The following is a 21,256-nucleotide window of genomic DNA, read 5'->3' on the forward strand; positions in this document are numbered from 1 at the left end:
TTCTGGGTAAGTAAATGCAAGAATGGAGTAAGCAGAAGATTCTGGAATGTTTTGGAGTGAGTGGTCTATAAGAGTATAATAACACAGGAAGGAAAGAGAAAATGTAGGAAATCTGGAGAAAGAAGGTACAGGGAGAACATCAAGTTGGAGTTAAAATGTTGCCTCATTTGATTCCCCTCTTCCTCCTCCTCCTCCTCCTCCTCCTCCTCCTCCTCCTCCTCCTCCTCCTCCTCCTCCTCCCTCCCTCCCTCCCTCTCCTCCTCCTCCTCCTCCTCCTCCTCCTCTTTTCATGCATACTTATTCAGTGTATGTTCCTAAAACTCTTCCCAGTTCCCTGAATTAATGTAACATATTTTTAATCAAATGTGACTGCAAACTAAATCAAACTGATTGTTTTGGCTTGACTTCTGTTTATTTTTTAAATTGTACGGTTAGTTCACTCAAAGATTAAACTTAAGAACTCAGGTATAAGTTACTGGTATAAGTACTTAAAGTTGTGCTCTTAGATATGACAAAAATAATAAAATAGCAACTGCAAAAAATATCTTCATACTTTATAATCAAACAACATATCTCCCTATCAGTTGGAAATAGTATTATATCTATCAGTTATCTATTAAAATATTTGTTTAGAGTTTCTTTGGAAGATGTTATAGCTTTATGTAACTGGAAAAAAATGTTCTCTTTTTTATGTTGGTGTTTCAAAAACAGAGTAATAATTGCCATATAAAAATTGTTTGCATGAGCAATTCTCATAAGTCTGATGAACAGATTTAAGCATTAACTCCAACAGAATTGATTGATTGGTTGATTTTCTACAGCCCTATTTTATCATGGGATTAAATATTTGTAGGCACAAAAGATCACCACTCATGGTAATTTGTAACCAAATCCATATAGTAAAAGCATATCTGGATTTTGAATTGGTGGAATACTCAGGAGACCATTTCTATTTCAGTATATGGAACACTACCAGCAATAGGAAGATGTTCAATAGTATGCATGTATCACCCATAATTCCAGATGCAGCTTAAAACTGAAATATGATGCATACTTACCCTCTTGCTAGCAATGGATTTTTCACTATATAAATCTATGAATTGTAAATTCAGCCAGTTTGGTAGAACACAAATTGTTCTGAAACTTGGGTTTGTTCCCGGGCCATATGTTCTGCAAGTTCTGATTAACAATAGAAACTCCAGAGAGCATAGCTTTCATTTTCATTTTTTGTTTGGTAGATATCCAAAACTTTGTCTTTAAGGAAAAAGATCAAAAACATTACATTTTGTAAAGAAAAATTCAAGTTTCAGATTCCAAAGCTGTGGATGGATTTGATAATGAAGATGGACTGAATAGAACTTTTCGTCAGCCACTATTTTAATTTCTCATCAACATTGAAAATATTTTTCACTGTTTCTGTTGATTTCCCCAAATTTGTTTAAAAGAGCTTCTCTGGACTTTGAAAAATATGGCCTGTTCCTTTCAAACAATACGCCTTACATTGATTTGTAATTGAGAAAGTGAGTTGAATGCCTCCAGTTCATTGCAGATGTTGTATTTTGGGACAAATTGTATAGTCAGAACTGAGAATAGTAGTAGACTAATCAAACATTCCTGTCATCTTTTAGTTCTGAGCACAATTTGTATTTTGCTTTTCTACTTTCTCCCAATTTTAAAGATCCTGAATACATTTTTAAAATGTTTTATGCTTTTGAAGACTTTTTTTTTAAAAAAAATGAAAATGGGTTTCTGTTCATATGGCAGGAAAATTTTCTCTGCTGCTCCAGTTTTACAGGAAGACTGTTTTTGATCAGTGGTATATGTTTTCTTAAAAAGAAATCATTGTTGAAGAATTTAGTGGGTTATACCAGTGGTACCATTCTATCAATTGAAAATATCTTATTTTTATTCTTATTCAAGTCCCAATTAATACACAAATGCTGCTTGCATGGGTTGTTGCCCAAATGTTTTCACAATGCATTGTGATTTCATTGCCCTGGAAATCGTTTGTATTTTTGTTTCCCGATAAGTGTTGCAGAAGAACTAGCAGAATGCATACATATGAGAAAACATTACATTATTTAAACAGTAAAAAGGGAACCTGTAGCCCTTTGGATAATTTACACTTCACACCATCCTTTCAACCATGTCCATTGATGAAGGATCTTGGGGCTTAGAGTATAGCCCTTCTGAAAGAACAGAGATTCCACTCCTTTTCATCACTGTCTCATTATATATATAGCCAAATGATTTTATTTAAGAAGGCTGAGTTTTCATTTTTCCTTCTTAAACTAATTTAGATGACTTTTGTTAGCTTTGAAAACAGGAAATCACAATCTGCATCCCAGCAAAATAAAAAATAGTCCCTTTGCAATTTACTACATACCAAATAAAGACACATGAAAAATAATTTTCTGGAGCAGTTCTTAATGTGAACCAAGGAAGAATCTGATAAGCAATTAATAAGCATTTTCTCACCTTTCTTTCATCTCTGCTTCCTCTTTAAGGGAAAATGGTATGAAGGTATTTGTCTTGGATGGATATGATCTTCATCATTTATAAGGACTTTCTCCCAGGATTCATTCTTGCAGTTGTTAAAGGAAGCCGGCTATTATAAACAATTATTTGACTATTTGACAGAGCCCATGTGTAGTTGATTTATAGATTGGAAATTCTGGAAAAAGTTACTGGAGCACCACTACGGATATTAGGATTGCACTGGAAATTCCCTTCTAATAGTCAGATGTTGCAAACTCATGGTCATTATACTACATCGTACACTAAACAAGCTGTATGGTCAAGAATTATCAGAAGCTTTAAAAGATGCCCAAACTGCCATGATAGACTCTTTTTCTTCTCTTATTTTCTTCATTAATTTTCTCCACCCCAAAATGTGTCTTTTTTAGGGAAGTAATAAACTATTGATGCAATCTAGCTAAAGTATGAAGGAGTTATAAATGACAAAAATCAGAGTTTCATTTTTTCCCCCACCTATCAATGGCCCTTGTAGCATTCTTTATAAAATCCACTTTATAAAATCTTTAATGTACAATTGTTTGTGGGTTGTCTTTTGGGGTATTCTGGCTATTTCTAAATCTTTGGCCCTCACAGTTAACCTTTGTAAAGCAAAGGAGAGAGAAAAGTATTTGCTATTAAAATAATCAGGTTGGGAACTGTTATGTATTTATTGAGCTGATTTGACAGTCTTTTCATGCTGACCAACTCTAACCAAATTATTCATAGAGAAGCTTTTCAGGGCATACTGTTAAAAGAGGTATTTTGTATGAGGAAAAATTTTTCTATATCAACACTATATAATTTAGAGCATCTGAGATTTGAAGATGTATTGTAGTTGAAAGATCCAATGTTTTTCATTGATAAATAAGAGGAAGCTAATTTTATTACAGAAACTATATTTTGGAGAAGTAATTTTGTTACGGAAAGTATATTTTGGAGGAGGAAAGTTAAGGAATTGACATTTGAGATTATTTTGTTACTCAAGTGTTACAGTGATAAGGAAAATGGGAGAGCCAGAGTAAAAAGTATTCTATGGAACCCTTTTATTCAAGAGAAACAACTAAATATACTGTAACTGGTTGGTGGAGAATTTTGTTCCATTAGAAAGATAAGTATACTGATTATGTGCAAATATGTGTGTGTGTATGTATGTGTATGTATGTATGCATTCATGTATAAACACCCACACCCACACACATACACATATATAATGCACAAAAATATATACAATACCTGATAGGAAAACATAGCATTCATAGCATTAAGTATATTGAAAAAAATGTATATGCTTAAGCCATTACACTATGCTTACATACTATGAAAAAACATGCATATAAAATGTATATATTAGGAAAAGTACACAGGAAAAAGTAATAATATTAATTTATTTCTGCCCAACATGTAAATGATAAGGTCCTACAGAATTGGTGGTCAGCCTAGTAAAACAGATCAACTAAATTAGAATTGATCTTTTGTAATGTTAACTTTCAGTTGGTTTGACTGCAATGGGAAAATGTGAGTAGCAAAGTGGAAAGGGGTTGCCATTCCTTTGCTACATAACCATTTTTTATCAATCTTCTAAAGCAGGGATTAAGAATCCTATGTGGGAGCCAAACATGTCCTATCAAATTTCTCTTCCTCTACTTTGCTGCAGTTTTTCCTATTTATTCCAGCTTATTGCTACATACGAAAACTAGTACCATACTGGAAACAAAATTGCATTTTTCTATCACTTCTTATTCAATTTTATGAAGGAGAATTTACAATGTATTTCGGAGGTCATTACCTTCTTGTATTACACAGTCCTCTCTCCTTTTCTGTATTTTATAGTCACATTGACTTCAAATCATCTTCAAAGTAGGACTCCTCCCATTTGACTACTTTATATTCAGAAGGATGAAGGCCAGGATATTTCTAGTGGAAATACCTCAAGGTGATGGCAATATATCTGTCAGAAATTAACAACCTCAGCAAATACATTGTCCCTCATTAATAAGTTGAACAAAAACACCAGGAGAAAATAAACAAGAAGTTTGCAAGTACCATGAGAATACAATTTATTAAAATGTTTTTTACTAGGAATAAAACTCATTTTAATAATTGGGAACCAGATTTTGTATAGGAGTTTTAAAAATACAGTGCTCATCTTCTAAGAGTATCCTTGGTATAAAAAGCAAGATTGTTTGTCTTCATTCTCATTTTAGCACAGTTGCAGAGAAAGAGATGCTGGAGGAAGGATTTCAAGGATCTGATCAAGATGCCCAGTGATCCCTAAGTTTCTTTTTGGATATTCATTGCATTCTTATATTGACAGAAAGATGACCAGCTGACATTATTGGCTGATCAGAAGGCTATTGCAAACTTATCTCAAAGAGTTCCAATCCACATGGAACTGACCCAGATTTGGAAATAACATTTCAAGAATATCGTATTTCACGAATATAGTGAAATTTCCACAGATAACCCTTCTAAGCAGATATAGATATGGTAAAGCAATTCTGCCATTTTTACTGGTGTTTGAAAAAGACTCATTAATTATTCACAATTCTACTTTCATTTGAGGTTAGTCTTATTTATCATTTTTCTGAAATGTTTTCAGAATGGATTCAGACAAGATAACATAACATGTCTTAGACACTCCCTCTAGCCTTAACCAACATCTTTGTGAGAGATTTCCAATGTACATTCCACACTGAAGAAACTAATCATCCCTGGTGCTGAGTAAAGGAATGGAATTAATTTCAATAATTGATATCAACTTAAATATAAAGCATTAAACTAAAACAAATCAGTAAACTCGGCTCTTGATTTACTAAAAGGCTTCCCTTTGATTAAATTTTATGCTTATAGACTCTCTTTACAGGGATCATTAAGATGAAGCAATAAATCAAAGAAAAAAAATATCTACTAGACAATAATAATTGTATTCAGGCAGCTGAATTCTGTAATATATGTAGGGGAAGCTCAGAATCAGATGATGATCTAAGAGCATCTAATGAAAGAATTTGGCTAAAAATAGTAATTTGATCTTTGCTAAACCTTAAAGGGGTTCTTTGCTTTGATGCTGCTTGAACTGAAACAGGACTTTGATCATGCTTCATGAAGGAATACCTCACCCATTCTCTTCTAAAGAGCAAAGTCTGCACTGCTTAACTTCATGTTGCTCCAACTATGTCCTTGAGAACTTTCAGAGACCAGAACAAGCTTCTGACGTCAATAGAAGGACCAGGGAGACTCCCAAACAGATACAAAGTGCTTTAAATAGGTGAAACTCATAATCACGTATCTCAAGCATATCATCCCCATTATGAAGCATTCTTGTGAAGTTGTAAGTCATCATGATAATTGTACAGTGATGAGAGAAGCTGAGATACACTAGGTGCTGTTTTTTTGTAAAAAATAATATTTTTTACCAACAATAACTTAGAACTGCATGATTAAAAAAAGGAAGTTGGACTAAATAAAATTTAAAAAAGAGAGGGCATTCTGTCAATTAAAAGTATAAGGTTGGCAGAATGGATATTCCCAGAATTGACTTAAGTTAAGGCTGAATAGCTACTGGCCTGGGGCACCACAGCTTAAGAGCATCCTTCCAAATCATTCTAAAAATACAAATATTTATATTGATGGGAGGTTTCACTATCAGTCTTTGTAGCCTAGGAATGCCACATGCCTTTCAACCAGCACTGGTAGTTCTAGGTTATTTATTTTTATTAATCAAATTTATATAGCCACCCATCTCACCAAAGGAAAAGGCAAATTTATGGAAGTGCATAGCAACCTAGGTGGGTATAGACTGCTTATTGCTGTTTACCCTGACCCCTTAAATAAACCTGGGATAGATATCTTAAAAATAATAATATAGAGACATTGCCATCCTGCCTCTGCAAAGTTATATACTTTTGTTATCTCCTTCCCCATAAAAAGTATTTTCCCTTTTTTCATCCAATTCACAATCACAGAATAATTTCAGATGAAAGGTTCATGACTACTAGTTTTCTATTCCAATTTACAGAAGAAATTTCAGGGCCCAATAATCAGGTTGCATTTGGGATAAACAAAACAAACTGGCACCATGTGTATTGCCAAAGCTAGCGAATAAAAGATTCAGTAACATTATGACCTTAGTAGCAAGAAAGGCTGAACCCTTACATTGGGAACAAATTTCAGACAATAGGCTTCTTAAAATGTGAGCATTCATCAGAGATAATGTTGAATATAATCCAAATGTCAGCTGCAAAATACTGTAAGAAACAGTAGCTTTGAAAAACAATGTGTTTTTTTACTACGGTATAATTGGTTCCTAAGGGAAACCTTTTGTGCATCAACTTTGCTGGGAAAAATAGATGGGGAAAGAAAAGGAAAACTTTTGAGTATAATAAGTTAAAACTCATCTTCAAAAATTGGCTAGTTTCCAAGGCAAGAAGCAGTAATACTGTGACAAAAGGCATGGACAAGAAGGCTTCACACTCTGTGAAAAGTCAAATTTTCTCCCTATTGTACATTTGTGTTTCTCTACTTATAAGATGGGTATGAAATTGGTGTTAATCTATCAGGATGCTTTCATGCCTTGAAAATTAGGTCTTGAAAACTCATTCTTCTTGTCCATTGAAACTGGGTATACTTGATTCCATTCATGTTTCCAAGAGGTCCAGATCAGATGAATAAATACTAACATTGTATTACAGAAGTAAAATAATCTTTGGTGGCTGAGGTTATGTTTAGAACTTTGAGAACAAATGGTGAGAAAGCAAAGCTGCTTGGAGTCACTGAAAGTCTTGAGTCCAACATCTGGAGAACTTCAGAAATAATTTTCAGACAGAAGGATGAAATAAATATATGATAGGATAATAATAATATTCCCTTTATTTGTTGTTGTTGTTGTTAATTGCGAAGTCGTGTCCGACCCATCGCGACCCCATGGACAACATTCCTCCAGGTCTTCCTGTCCTCTACCATCTTCTGGAGTCCATTTAAATTCACACCTACTGCTTCAGTGACTCCATCCAGCCATCTCATTCTCTGTCGTCCCCTTCTTCTATTGCCCTCAATCTTTCCCAGCATTAGGCTCTTCTCCAGTGAATCCTTCCTTCTCATTAGGTGGCCAAAGTACTTGAGTTTCAACTTCAGGATCTGGCCTTCCAAGGAGCAGTCGGGGTTGATCTCTTCTAGGACTGACCGGTTTGAACGCCTTGCAGTCCAAGGGACTCGCAGGAGTCTTCTCCAGCACCATAGTTCAAAGGCCTCAATTCTTTGGCGCTCAGCCTTTCTTATGGTCCAACTTTCACAGCCATACATTGCAACTGGGAAAACCATGGCCTGGACTATACGCACTTTTGTTGGCAGGGTGATGTCTCTGCTTTTTAGTATGCTGTCTAGATTTGCCATAGCTTTCCTCCCCAGGAGCAAGCGTCTTTTAATTTCTTGGCTGCAGTCCCCATCTGAGGTGATCTTGGAGCCCAGAAAAATAAAATCTGTCACTACCTCCATTTCTTCCCCATCTATTTGCCAGAATTGAGAGGGCCGGATGCCATGATTTTGGTTTTCTTAATGTTGAGTTTCAAGCCTACTTTTGCACTCTCCTTCTTCACCCGCATCAAGAGGCTCTTTAGTTCCTCTTCACTTTCTGCCATTAGAGTGGTATCATCTGCATATCGTAGGTTGTTGATATTTCTCCCGGCAATCTTAATTCCAACTTTTGATTCGTCTAGCCCTGCCTTTCTCATGATGTGCTCTGCATATAAGTTAAATAGGCAGGGCGACAGTATACAGCCTTGCCGGACTCCTTTTCCAATTTTGAACCAATCAGTGGTTCCGTGTTCTGTTCTCACTGTTGCTTCTTGACCCGCATATAGGTTTCTCAAGAGACAAATGAGATGGTCTGGTACTCCCATCTCTTTAAGAACTTGCCATAATTTGTTGTGATCCACACAATCAAAGGCTTTAGCATAGTCAATGAAGCAGAAGTAGATGTTTTTCTGGAACTCCCTAGCTTTCTCCATGATCCAGCGTATGTTGGCAATTTGATCTCTAGTTCCTCTGCCTCTTCGAAATCCTGCCTGTACTTCTGGTAGTTCTCGATCCACATACTGCTGGAGTCTAGCTTGTAGGATTTTAAGCATAACTTTACTAGCATGTGAAATGAGTGCAATGGTGCGATAGTTTGAACATTCTTTGGCATTGCCTTTCTTTGGAATTGGAATGTAAACTGACCTTTTCCCTTTATTTAGTTTTTATTAAATAACATTTAAATTAAAGTCACATTTATTGTTTGTCCTGGCTAGATTTGCTATTATTTTCAGCACAAGCTCCAACACAACATTCAAAGCACAGACTTTGGATTAGTTGAACTTACATCCTTCTGGATGGTAGTGAAGTTTACAGAAGTCTATCCTACTATGATGAAGACAGACATCTTCTTTTCTTTAATTGAGCAGGACAGTGCCATCTTATTGTGCTCTGGTGCATACAAATGCACAATTGTGGCATGATCAAACAAGGGGTGGAATAAGGTTTATTACAACTCTAGAGAGAAATGTCCCAGATTTTCTTTCTTTTAACAATTCATGGAGGACTAGTTTACAAGAATCATTTTTTGTCAGCAAAAATGGTAACATGAAAGACTGTAGATGTTTAATAAAATGTTCAGATTTGGAAGATTGCCTGATTGTGTTGTCATCCATTTTTGCAAGTCTCTATCTACCCAAGTTGCTGTATAATTTAATATAGCTTCTCTGATGGCAAAAATATGGTGTATCATACAAGGAGGATTGCACTTAATTTATCTGAGGGGACAATTGGAACATATAATGGAATATTTTGTTTTAAAGACCAAACTGAAAAGCAAAGCAATTTGAAATGGAGTTTAATAGGAACAAAAATGTAACACTTTAGTTTTTCCATTATGGTTTTTTTACTTAATGGGATGAGAAATAGGTAAAACAAAGCAGAAGGAACTCAGAATATTGCATGCCAGAGGCCTTTTAATTATTTGCATCTCCTCATTCTGACCGCCAAATAATTTCCATTTAGTGTTTTAGAAAAAGGTGGTTGGCAATACTATATAAACATAGGGCCAAATGTTGTAACTGGAAGATAAAATATGCTCAGATGAGAAGGACATTCTCTGTCAGGAGATGGGGGAGGGACTGCTGTTATTGGCATTGTTGTTATGGTTTTAATGCTTTCCTTTAACACTAATGGAACTGAATAGAGGAGGGTCTAGTTCCTCTGGATGGAGGAAGTTGTTTGTGAGTTGCTGGAAAATGGGATCTAACTTGAGCAAGGATTAGTGACTCTTCCCCTATATCCTGTCAGGCAAAGACTTAGAGGGCAAGGATGTTCAATAAAGTAAATGTAGATTAGACATTAGGAAGAACTTATTGAGAGTCAGCGCAAAGGTTATTTGATGGAGTGTGTTGAGTCCGTGGCGGGAAAACAGACACGAGAAGCAGCTGGAGTTCTCAGTTTCATTTATTCAGCGTTCAGCTTACAGGAAGATGGCTTCAGCCTCGCCCAAAGGCCTCGCAGCCTCTTATATAGGCAACGCCCGGGTAAATGGGTTACTTTTCCCGCGCCAGCACCTGCGCATGCGCACGGCGCTGGCGACAGCCTGTCTGGTCCCGGGCAGCTTTGCACCTGCCCGGGACTGCCTGCAAACGCCCGAGCCGTTTGCAAGGCTCGGGACATAACACCCCTTTCCCCCGGGCTAAAACTACTACCAACATACAACATTTATTTTATATGACATTTTGCTCCCCAGTGCTCCCACTGATTACTGGCTTTTGCCTTGCCAGCAATGTTATGTAATCTTCTAGATACTTAGGAGATTTCTTTGCTCTCTGTGACCTTCTTAGCTCTGGGTTACTGGCATAAGTCCCCCGACTGGAGGGAGGCGTGAGCCTGTTCTCTCTATTGTGCCCTGGTGTCTTCCAAGGACTGTGCCCCGATGCCTGGCCTGCTTGCTTGCCCACCGGGCTCTTCAGGCCAGGGCTTCTGTTACTTTGTGACCTGGTTGACCTACCTAGCTGTAGACCCTCAGGCCCCTTGAAGTGATAGCCGCTGCTGGGCGTCTCTGTAGAACATCCTAGGTCAGTCCAAGACCTGTCAGGAGGCTGTCCATTCCCTGAACCCCATTCTGTGTTCGGGCTCGTGTGGGTTTCTGTACTTTCCCAAAACTCAGGTGTTCCCTGATTTTTGCTAGGGTTGTTGTAGTCGGGACTTGGTTCCTCGACTAGCTCTGTGTATGTTTGACCCCCTGTAGGATTTGGGGTAAGGTCAGGCCAACCTTGGGAATTGTGTGCCAGTTCTCTTGCGGGGAATGATTTGTTGGGATGCCCCGGGTATCCTCCGTTGCTGGAGTGCTGTGTGATGTGTGTGGAAAGTGAGTATGCCCCCGGGGTGACTCCCTGGCTGGAGTAGGCGTGAGTGCCTGTTGTGTGGGTAAGCTCCATGACTTTCTTTTCGGAGCAATTGCAGAACCTTGGGATGAGCCGTTTGTGGCTCCCTCAGTGGAGATGGGCAGTAGCTCTTGCCCTTCCCTTTGCTCCAAAGGGTCCCCCTCCCCCCCTGGAAAAGACCCAGGAGTCTCAGCAGAAAAGTCTCGCCTAGAGCGAAGTTGGTCGATGTGCCGACGCAGGACACGACCGTTGTCCAGGGCAACCTCGTAGGAGAGAGGACCTGTGATCCTGGACACAGAAGCGGGGACCCATGTATGACCAGGCCCGTAATTGCGAGCCCAAACCGGGGCACCCACAAGTAGTTGTCTAGGTGCCCTAGGATGTGAGGTAGATGAAGGCAGTCTGTCCGGATGCAACCGGTCAAGTCTAGTAGTAAGTTGGCGCCCCCAACGAAGTTCAGCTGGACTTCTCCCTGTAGAAGTGGACGGTGTGGTGCGATAAGAAAGGAGAAAGTCAGCCAACCTGTGATGCCAGTCCCCGTAGGTGAGTCTCTTCAAGGCGTCCTTTGCGATGCGCACCATGCGTTCAGCCATACCGTTGGTGGACGGGTGAAAAGGCGCAGACGTGGCATGACGAATCAGATTTGCCTGTAAGAAAGCTTGGAATTCGGAGGAGGTGAATTGAGGGCCGTTGTCGGACACAATGACATCTGGCAGCCCGTGTGCAGCAAAAATCCCCCTCAGTACCTGAATAGTCTTTGCAGTGGTGGTGGATGAGACAGGCACAACCTCAAGCCATTTTGAATGGCTGTCAACAAGGACCAAGAAGAACTGGCCCTGAAAGGGCCCAGCGTAGTCAATGTGCACCCTAGACCATGGGGACTGTGTTTCCTCCCATCTATGCACAGGAGCTTGGGGCATCTCTGGGCGAGATCGTTGGCACAGGTGGCATGCGTGTACCTTAGCCTCAATATCTTTATCTAAAGCAGGCCACCACAAGTGGCTGCGTGCAAGAGCCTTCATACGAACAATGCTGACCCTCGTTTCTAAGACCCCAAGCAGACAACCCTGAGAAAGGGACAGTTCGTTTCTTTTGGACCAGAAACTCTGAAACTCAGGACTAGGGCAGTGCTCAGGCCACCCGGACAGGACCCAGGAGCGGACACGTGAAAGTGTGTGATCTGTACCCGTTTCAGCGGTAACATCCCTGGCACTAAGAGGGAGCTCGGGCAAGGCTTGGATTGATAGAATGTTGACAGCTGGCGCGGGGTCAGCTTCTACTACTGGCAGAGGCAATCTACTGAGGCCATCAGCATGGCCCATTTCTTTCCCAGGCTTGTGGAGTAATGAAAAATCATATGCAGACAAGAAAATAGACCACCTAAGCATTCTAGGGGAAATGATGTGGGGAGTCTGCTTACGTGTGGTAAACAGTCCCAGCAGAGGCTTATGGTCAGTGAAGACCGTGAAATGCCTGCCATATAGAAAATCGTGGAATTTTTTAATTCCAGCAACAACAGCCAGAGCCTCCCTGTCTATCTGAGCGTAGTTGCGCTCGGCAGAAGACAGTGTTCTGGAGTAGTATGCAATAGGAACCTGAGTTCCATCAGACCTGAGGTGACTCAGGACAGCTCCAACCCCGTAGGGGGATGCATCACAAGCGATGCACACAGGGAGAGACTCGTTGAAATGTGCAAGAACACTGTTAGAAGTGAGCAAGGCCTTGACTTCTTTAAAGCAAGCCTCATGCGCTTGTGACCACAGCCACACAGCCTGTTTGTCTAGTAGCCTGTGAAGAGGCTCAGCTACACTAGCTTTATGTGGAAGAAAAGAATTGTAGAAATTCAGGAGGCCTAGAAAGGCCTGAAGTTCGGCCTTAGACTTTGGCCTGGGTGCATCTAAAATAGCAGTTAGTTTGGATTCAGCAGGATGAATCCCAGCAGCATCAATTTTGAATCCCAGAAATTCAGTAGAAGGCACCCCAATCTGGCATTTGTCTTTTCTGAGCTTGAGGCCTGATTTCCTGAATCTTAACAGGACAGCCCTAAGCCTTTCAGCTAGAATGTGTGTGGAGTCTCCTGCAATCAAGACATCGTCAAAGTAGGGGCAGACCCCTGGTATACCTCGTAGTGTGTTTTCCATAACGCTTTGGAAAATCCCAGGAGCGACATTCACTCCAAACTGTAGCCTTTTTACTTTAAAGGCTCCCCTGTGGGTCACAATGGTCTGAGCTATGGCAGCATCATCATCAACAGGCAGCTGTTGATATGCTTGAGCTAGGTCAAGCTTTGCAAAAACACGCCCCCCCTTGAGAGAGGCCAGGATGTGACTGACCACAGGAACAGGATAGGCATGTTGCTGCAATGCCTTATTGAGTGTGCATTTGTAATCAGCACAAATGCGAATGTCCCCATTTGCCTTTAGAGGCGTGACAATGGGGGTCTCCCACGGGCTGGAATCAACAGGTTCTAGGATTCCCTGTTGGATTAGTTTGTCTAGTTCAGTGTCAATCTTACTTTTTAAAGCAAAAGGGACCCTTCTTGCTTTAATCCTAATGGGAGTGACAGTGGGGTCTAGCTTTAAGGACACAGGTGGTCCTTTGAATGTGCCCAGCTGGGGGCTGAAAACATCTGCAAATTCTGTGCAGACTTCCTGTAGGTCGAGTGTTTGTAAGCTATTGAGTCCTGTGACGTGTATCCCCAGGGCCTCAAACCAATCGAGTCCTATGAGACTCGTTCGTTCACCCCCTACTACTAATAAGTCTAGTGGACCTTCAAAACTCTTGTATTGCACGTTAAGGGTGGCCTCCCCCTTAACACACACTCTTGAGTTCTGAAAATCTGTTAATACAATATCAGAAGGCCTTAACTTGGCCTTAGACCCACTTCTGGAACAAATCTTCCTAAATGTATGCAATGAAATGATGGACAGGGCAGACCCTGTGTCTAGTTCCATAGATAATGGAACCCCTTGTAGCTTCACGTTGAGTGACAGCTTTTTCTTCATGGGCTTGTGTGTGCCTGTTCTACAGATGCTTCTTCGCGAAGCGCAAAACCCTACCCTATTCTGGCTGGGGAATCTGGTACCCTTCAGGCGTTCTTCTTGGGGTTGTGCCTTTCGTCGGCTCAGGCACACAGCTGCAATGTGCCCTTGTTTACCGCATGCCCGGCAGGTAGCGGAGCGGAACTTGCAGTCGGTTCTCCTGTGGCGACCTCCACAGCCGATGCACTTGAGCAGAGCCGAAGAGCTTCCCTTCTGGTTCTCTTCCTTCGCGGGGGGTAGACGGTCGACTTCCTCGTCCGGATCCTCCTCGGAGTTTCGTCGGACGTCTTCCTGGTGCACGGACGCACCCTCTGCACGGTTTCTGATCGGCCGCATGTTTTTGATGGCGCCGCCTGCTGCTTCTTCTGCGGTGACTTCCCTTAAGGCGTCTTGGAAGGATAATTCTTCCTTTGCGAAAAGTCTCTGTTGTAGCTCACGATGCCTTAACCCGCACACGAATCGGTCCCTCAGTCGTTCCTCGAGGTCCTTGAACTCGCAGGGCTTGGCGGCCTTCCGTAACGCAGCGATGTATTCCTTGGCTGACTCACCGGACCGTTGATCCCTTTGTTCGAAGGTGTGGCGCCATGAGATAACGGACACCTTGGGGTGGAAGTGCTCCTTCGGCAGCTTCTTCAGGTCTGCGTAGCTTACAGACTCTACTGGGACAGGTGCTGCAAGGTTTTCTGCGATTTCGAAGGCGTCTGGCCGCAAACGCAAAGCAGGGTGGCAGCCTTCAAGCTATCTTCCCTCACTTGGTTTGCCTTGAAGTAGTTCTCCATTCTGGATACGTAGGACTCCCACCGCTCTGGATGTGAGACGTCGAATTCCGAAAGCCTTCCGATTTTCGCCATCTTCGGATCTTCAGGAGACGGGTCTATCAGCCAGCCTACCCCCGAATGCGCACCGGATTGGCGGGCAGCTGCCGAGTCGACGCCGTTCCTCTTTCGCCGCTCAGGACTCCTTGGGTAAGCTTACACTTCTTCCTTTCCAGGTAGTGCAAGGCATCCCACCTTCGTCGCCAGTGTTGAGTCCGTGGCGGGAAAACAGACACGAGAAGCAGCTGGAGTTCTCAGTTTCATTTATTCAGCGTTCAGCTTACAGGAAGATGGCTTCAGCCTCGCCCAAACGCCTCGCAGCCTCTTATATAGGCAACTCCCGGGTAAATGGGTTACTTTTCCCGCGCCAGCACCCGCGCATGCGCACGGCGCTGGCGACAGCCTGTCTGGTCCCGGGCAGCTTTGCACCTGCCCGGGACTGCCTGCAAACGCCCGAGCCATTTGCAAGGCTCGGGACATAACAGAGTGGATTCTTTTCCTGCAGTGGAGGTTTTCAAACAGAGGCTGAATAGTCATCTTAGGCCTCTTTCAACTCTAATAAAAAGGTTAAGATTTCCCCTGTCCAGTCGTGTCCAACTGTAGGGATTGGTGCTCATCTCCATTTCTTAGCCAAGGGAGTCGGCATTGTCTGAAGAGAGTTCCATGGTCATGTGACCAGCATGACTATATGCTGAGGTGCATGGAATGCTATTACCTTCACACCAAAGTGGCACCTATTTATCTACTCGCATTTGCATGCTTTTAAACTGCTAGGTGGGCAGAAGCTGAGGCAAGTAATGGGAGCTCACCCATCACATGGTGTTTAGGTCTTGAACCTGCCATCAGCTTTGCAGCTGACAAGCACAGCATCGTTACTGAGCCAACATACCCCCATCTTCTATCTGTATGGTTCTATAATTCTACATGTAAAGATAAAAGCAGAAAAAAGCTCTCTCACTTTAGTAAGAAGTTCACAAAGAAATTGGAAGAGGGAAAGAGATAGAATGAAACCTTAACTTTCTAGCTCTGGGAGTCAGTAAATTATCAGGTGCTGAAGAGTCAGTGCAACTTCCAGGCACACTTCCAGTTGAGCTCAGATAGTGATAGAGGAGAATATTTGTATCTCAGGGTTGAATTTAGGATCTTTGGTGGTCTCTCAGCTTGGTGTTTTGTTGCAGATGTTTATTACCAAACTAGGTAACATCATCAGTGCACCAGTGCATCAGTATGTCAACTCAAGTAATTGTGTAATCATTTTGTGAGGAAACTAGAGGAAAAGAATCTTAAATACTAGCACATGTTTATTATCTAAGCTTTTTCTAGCCTAATAATTTATTATTCTGAGCCTACAGTGGCCTCTAAGAAGCTCATAAGCAAAACAGGAATGCAATATCAATCTCTTGGACAAGTTTCCCAGTAGCTGGTGTTCAGATAATATTGCCTCTAATACAGGAGATAATATTTAATTATCATTAGTCTTTGATAGCCAATCTCATTAATCTAATTCCATGTAAACAATTCCCTTTTTAAAAAAATCTGCCATTGGATTTTGATGACTTTGTTGAGCTAGTAGTCTTTCTTCTCTATAATTGAAATAACCTTACACCATTTGTACGGTCCCTCAGCCAATTTGCTGGTGAAAATGCAATTGTACTATAGCTGAAAATAGGAAGTTCAGAAAGTGCAAATTTTGCCATGAATGTATTATGTAAATCATTTGCATATCAGTATACCAGTTTCCATTTCCTAGCCCTCATCTGCAAAACAGAGGCCTACACTATAGTGTTAAAATAATTTCTGATTAACATAAAGTGATGTACATCTGAAATGAAAAAGAAAATATTGAGACAAAGGAAATATACTTCTAGAAAATCCAGTTAAATCCAGTTAAACACAGCAGCTGCAAATTTATTCATATGTCCCTGAAATAAGCTCTACTGAATATTATAGGACTCATTTTCATAGAATTGCATGGTACTAGGTTTTGCTAGAGAATTTGATTAAACAAGCTGAGATAATTCTTAGTTCTTATAGTGGCATACAGATTATAGTATTCCTACATATCACTTTATATAGTTTTTGAATTTGTTAGTTGAGTTCTTCCCAGGTCAAAGATTTCATAAGAAAATACATGCATTTCAGAATGTTGATACAAACATGAATATGTATATATGTAAGCATATGTGTATAAAGTTAAGGACAAGCATACAGAGACTAGTGGTGATTCTCTTTCTTGATTATGGCTGACAGTTTGTTGTCTGCTGGATTTCTTCTGGCAGATAAACCTTTTATCTTCATATCGTTTGCCCTCAACTCATAGCATCCCAACTGTGCCTTTTGCATTGGTGTATAAATACTCCACTATATTCTTCTTCCTTTTTTGTTCTTTAGCAGGCTTTGGATAGTGCCAAACAATTCTCTTCTGTCCAATTTAGCTCTGCCAGCCCTGTTATTCTTCACTAAATCTAATAACATATCATCAATAGCCATTTGCTATATATATCCAGTTAATTGCTAGTCAACTTCCAAATCTCCATCCAGTTTTTTTCCTTCCCAAAATTTTGCCAGCAGTCTCTCCAGTGGGCATCTAACACCAGGACTTGTACTTTGCTGCATCCTCTATCTTAAGAAGGCAAGTAAAGCTTTGATCTGCATATCTTTTGCCCTCATAGCATCCCAACTGTGCCTCCTGTATTGGTTTGTTAATGCTCAGTAGTATTCTTTTTCCTCTTTTATTCTTTAGCAAGCTTCTTGGATACTGCCACTTGATCTATGAGAATCTCAACTATTATCAACTGTCAGCAAAGCAAACTCAAACTGTTTAGGTTTTTTTTTTTTTAAGGGCATGAGATCCACCATTATTCAGTTTCATTTAAAGGTCCCTAACTTCTTGTACTTTAAACAATGGATAAATTGAACCAATAGTAGGAGTATAGGGATAGCCAGCAAGAAATCACGATTAAAGGCAGGTTTGTCAAAATATCTGTTACTGAAACACCTTTTCTTACAGAGTTATTATTGTTCCATGGATGATAAATCCTGGTTCAAAAGTGGAATAACTCCCTTGAGTTGAAATCAACTGGACAGAACTGGATAGTTTTCTTTCTGGCACTACATAACTGGTTTGTTCTTGCCTTTTTCTGGGATGCCCTACTAATTTCCTAGCATGGGTTGCTGCCCCGGTGTTTCATGGTTCTTTCTCATACAAATATTCCCTGGATTCATCTTTACTTAGTTTTTGCAATCTGACAAGGTTGACTAAGTATTGTCCTCTTTCTGGGCAAATCCTAGGTACTTGGAAAACATTTCTTTCGTGTCAATCTGTGTACAGCAGCAATGAGTCCCTGGTATAATTAACCAAATTTCCTCTCACCATTCCTAGCCATTTCTAATGCCAGAGGCTCTATGTAAAATTGCTTTTTTTATTCAAACTCTTCAACTTCTCCCAATAGCTTTTTATAATGTTCTCCAATTTTTACAGAAGCATAATGAAACAAAATATACCAAAAAAGAATAAATCCAAACCAGTCCACCAAGCCCTTCATTATTGCCTCACTTAATGGCATCATTCGACTTGTTTACTTACTTCTCATATTATTTTTGTTGTTGTTGTTGAGCTGCTTTATAGCGCTGGGCATAGTCATCCCACACACAGTTATCTTTGATTGCATAAAAGGAATTAGATTGCTGATAGGCAAGACAAAATATGCCAGACCAGTTTTCTGTCAAATAAAGAAGAGATTATTTTTTCAGCCACAATGCACACAGATTTAAGGTTTAAAATACACACATATCATCTGCATGGATAGAAGATGTATGAATTAATTGGGTTTTTTTTTCATTAACCACATAGAAATTTCATTTTTGATGTGTGCCGTTGTGCCCATAGTAAAAAAATGACAATGAAGGTTATTTTATCTTATCTTAACTTCTCCTGTTCACCTCTGACAAGCATGGTCAAAAAAGTCAAGATGTCAGTCATGACAATACAATCAATCCTCCCCCAATTTTTTAATGTACATAAAAATCATTTAGCACTTTGATTGCACCATTGTTGTAAGCTTTCCAGAATTGCTTTGAAATGAGATGGGCAGCAAATAAATTTCATAATAAACAAATTGTGATCACCATTTTTTTCTTTTAATCATCTCCTGTAGACACTCCTGGACAGGGTTATGATGTGGCACATGCATGGCTTGTAATGATGTGGTAGAACAGAGAAAGCTGTAGGAAGTTGGAGTCAAGAGTGGCAGTTTACTATACAATCTTGCACTGACCATTTTAGTTTGACTCTGAAACAGAGGACTGGAAAATAAGAAGAAACTTTTCTCTTGCTTCTGTTTATGGCCTGTGTCAACAATTTTTCCAATTTGGCCTCAGTAAAAATGCTCAAAATGGGGATGTGATGAAATTGAATTTTAACATGCAAATCTGATTTCAATCTTATGCACATTTTTTAAAAATGTATTTCTGTCATTTTTTGCAATTTTGACTTGATATTTCGAAATCCCTTTATCTTTATTTAAGCTAATATCTAGCAATTCTGTGTCTACATTTGTGAATAATATTATATAACAACAACAATGATGACAATGACAACGACAATGACAACAACAACAGCAACAATAAGAATAAGAATAACAATAGAATTGGAAGGGATCTTGGAAGTCTTCTAGTCCAACCCCCAGCTCAGGCAGGAATCCCTACACCATTTCAGACAAACTGTCCAGTCTCTTCTTAAAAATTTCCAGTTTTTAAGCATATTATGTTTAAGCATTGGTACATTTTGTAAAACTGAAATGCCAAGACCTTTTAAACAATGCTACATGCTGACTGTTGATTGGTGTTGTACATCAATGGTCTGAATTACATAATGGGGGTTACTTATTTTTGTCCAGGAAAGCTAGCATTTCATTTGCAAAAACAAAACCACACTCAGTCCACTGTTTGAATAATGCATTACAAATTCTTTCACAATTTGCATTTGCACAGTTTCTTAACTGGAAACATCTAAACAGAAGTTTATTTTCAACCAATTTAATTGGTTGAAAATGGAATTGTACAAATAGTGTTTGGGGGAACAGTATATGTTAAACCATCACCTACTAAAACCTATATGAATTCCAGAAGACTTTGTAAAATTATGGGCATTAAAAATGTCTCTTCCTTGCTTTCCTGTACGTTCCCCAAGATCACACAGTTGTCAACACTATCTGAAAATTTATTGATTCATTGTGTAAATATTATAAAAATGATGTACATATCTAATGCAATCATGGAGCTAGAGTGGATAGTGCACATGTCACCTTTGCCTTCATAGAACCCTATGGCACTTAGTTGAAATAAAACTTACAAAGATTTAAACTGACCAATACATATTTAATTAGAACCAGGGCTTTGTTTCTCACAGAACGCCCAGAACGGAGTTACAGCACCTTTTTCGGATGGAACCTTGTAGGGTAGGCAAGGTGGGTTGTATGACATGTGAGTTCCGGCACTTTTTTTTTTTTTTAACAAAAAAAGCACTGATTAGAACCACCAATATATGGAATGATAGACTCAATGATAGGTCTTTGATAGGTACTACACAGGTCTTGTTCTGTCACTATACCAGCTAGCGCACAATTCAAAACATAGTGATGTCATGGTTACGACTAATGAAACACTTCAAAGAACTTACAGGCAATGTTTACCCTAAAAGCCTTTATTATCAGTGTAACAGATTGATGGCACTTGATGGATGGTATATGCCAGAATCTGAATTCCCCTTGCTTGCGTCTAACTTTTCTTGCTAAACCCCTCCCTTATTTTGCAGTCATAAGTCACATCTTCCAGTTAGCCTGGAGGGCAAAGATTCACTTCTGTTCCTTTTCCCAGGCTTTCCTTATAAATCTCCTCCCTTTCTCTGTCATCTGAATTAACTCTAAAAATACCAGACAGTTCTGTATATTTTGTCAAAGCAATAATATCCTACATTAACAGCATTGACAAGTATAAACTTGAGCCTTTATTCTATTTTCCATCCACAAAATCTCTTTCTTTTGTCTCCTATTATTTTGATGGCATTTCTTTCAGAAACCATGGCTTGTATGTGCTGCTGGAACAAACTCAAGTTGAGTTTCTAGTGATATTGGTAAGGCAGAGAAGGACAATTTTTAAAGAATTAGGCAATGATGCTTATTCCCCTAAACATCACCCAAGAGATTTGTGAGCAGGATCGAATTGATTTCTTTATTTTTTTTTTAAAGCATCAAATGAAATACGAACAAAAGATCTGTGTTCATTTGCAGACAGAAAATTAAGCTAAACCAATATCTCCAGCAGCAACTAAAATCATGTGGCCTTTTAAGCAAATCTTTTTTCTCCCAAGGTTATGGAGTTGTGGGTCTCAAGATCACATTATCAGCATAGCAGAAATTGCAACATAATGCCTCTCAGTTGTCTACTGAACAACAATTGCATTTTGGAAATGAATCATGACCAT

The 21,256-nt window shown here is 39.8% G+C and overlaps 1 protein-coding gene across 1 annotated transcript in view; it reads left to right on the forward strand.

The window, feature by feature from the left end:
* Nucleotides 1-21,256, forward strand: part of KCNH5 (potassium voltage-gated channel subfamily H member 5) — a 201,794-nt gene that overhangs the window by 172,015 nt on the left and 8,523 nt on the right. The gene's annotated exons all lie outside the window — the stretch shown is intronic.

Source organism: Crotalus tigris, unplaced genomic scaffold (assembly GCF_016545835.1).
Source record: "Crotalus tigris isolate CLP2741 ecotype Arizona unplaced genomic scaffold, ASM1654583v1 scf7180000023598.3388751, whole genome shotgun sequence".
In the NCBI taxonomy this organism is placed as follows: Eukaryota; Metazoa; Chordata; class Lepidosauria; order Squamata; family Viperidae; genus Crotalus; species Crotalus tigris.